Source organism: Saprolegnia diclina, assembly GCF_000281045.1.
Source record: "Saprolegnia diclina VS20 unplaced genomic scaffold supercont1.101, whole genome shotgun sequence".
Lineage (NCBI taxonomy): Eukaryota > Oomycota > Saprolegniomycetes > Saprolegniales > Saprolegniaceae > Saprolegnia > Saprolegnia diclina.
The window spans coordinates 49,070-51,094 of record NW_008246168.1 but is presented as its reverse complement, the minus strand read 5'-3'; positions in this window follow the sequence as shown (position 1 = coordinate 51,094).

The window sequence follows — 2,025 nt, the reverse complement described above, 5'->3', positions numbered from 1 at the left end:
TGCTTGACGAGTGCAATCTCTCAAACTGGAGACGTCAAGTCTCCCTACATCTGGTGTTTCTAAACACCACCCTTTCGCTTAAGAAACGAACCATCGGCTATGTAGCTAGGTCATGAAGAGGATCCTTCTTAGATTGTAGTGCTATAAAGCGTGATCGCTGTTATTAGGTCGCACGGGCAATTGAGTGCTTGAACGAGCTGAACAAAATGGTCACGGGTCCGGAATGTACCCTCGTAAGCCAACACTCTCGAGTGTTGCGAGCGTCAAGATGATCCTCGCAGCCCTCCTGCTCGTCACCGTCGTCCTCATCCGCATCTGTATGCGTGGGCTATATCCAAGCGAGGCTGCAGCTGAAGGTGCAGTACCAGTAGCTATTTTTCTGCTGAACAACAACACGCTACATATCGAGCTGCATTCCGAACGCGCGAGAAGCGCCGAGGAGACTAGTTGTCGCACTGGCCTACTAGTAGGCCATGCAGTGGGCAGACGGAAGCACTACAAGAGTATGCGATAGCCTGTAGCGTGTGGTGCTATTGAAGTACTTGGTTGCATGGTCTTCGATGAAACCAATTGGTGGTATCCCAAGCCCGGATGCACAGGCTGCGTCTCGCTTGGGCATGGCCAATGCATGAACATGCCGTGGAGGCCACAATGAATAGCTGGCCAAACTTGGCGTCGTCCGTCATCCTTGCCGAGGCCCCTAATGTAGGGCTCTTTCTTAAGCAGCCTTGCTGGTGGTGGAGGCATGATTTCATTCCTTCGCAGGTTCCTTGTTGAGCTAACTTGACAACAAACGTGGTACAGCTCGATGATCTCTACGATCAGGCTCTTGGCGTTGAAAGGCACCTTTGCACGTCACTTGCTCGATGCAAGCCAGAGTCCAACGACGGACGAGCGATGGCGTCAACGCGGTGGTGGCCTCATGCAGGAGAGGTCGTGAGGGACGAAGCAGCTACCTCAATCATGGCACGGGATGTGTTGAGCACGCCGCTCTCGCCCCAGCTTTGGTTAGCACAACTGGAGCGATCGAGATACGTAAATTTCGGTTTGTCAGTAGCTTTGCATCACGGGAGAAATCTGTGCGACGAGTTTATTATCGTAGTACCGGTAGTGTGCTATGGCGCAAACTACTCGAGCGGACGCCCACAAACGATTTGGCCATGCGCCCACACGCATTTCGGGACAACAGGGGGCATGGGACCATGACGCGCGCCGGGTTGGCACATGGAGAAGGCACCATCCACCGTCGGCTTGCAGTGAAAGTTGCTAAAGCAGTCGGCATCGACCGTGCAGCCCTTGAACTGCTGGGCTGTGACGGCCGAGGCGATTGCGAAGACGGACAGAAGGGAGTAGCCGTGCATGATCAGTTCAAAAGTGAGGGTGCAAGAAGACATCGCGTTGTTGGGCTCTCAAGTCGTTGGTGGAAACCCGCGTGGTCTAGTTAGACGACTGATGGGCTCGGGACATTTCCTCACCTTTTCTATAGCAACGGCTCAAATGAGATCCTACAACGTGGCAGATATGCATCGAGCGAAACACATTCGTTACCTTCCGCCGCTTTTTCGCGTTCTCTCACGGAAACTTGCCATTGTGCCATCATGCACACCTTCACTACAGCTAAACGGAGACGAGCATAACGCATTCAATGCACACTCTTGCGTCTACCAGTGCTAGCAAAGGTGAAATGATTTATCGTATCGAAAAGGATATCCTCGATTGCCGTTGGATCAGACTGATGGATGCTTCTTGATCAAACTGCCACGAATCGCAGGATTTGTTTTTCGTCCGCGAGGGGAATTGCCGCCCAAACTTGGCGCCAAATTATGCTCCTTCTGTTTTTGAGCCGCTCGATGATTGGTGCAGTCAACGCTTTCCCGAGGATACCGCCTCTTCATTGGTCTTTTTCGGTCTCCATACCAAAATATTCCGCCAATCCAAAACGAGTAATTCAACATGCACCAATCAAATGGCCGTGTTTGCGCCGCGCGCGTTTTCAAAGACGGTCCTTTTCAAACGCCTCACCCC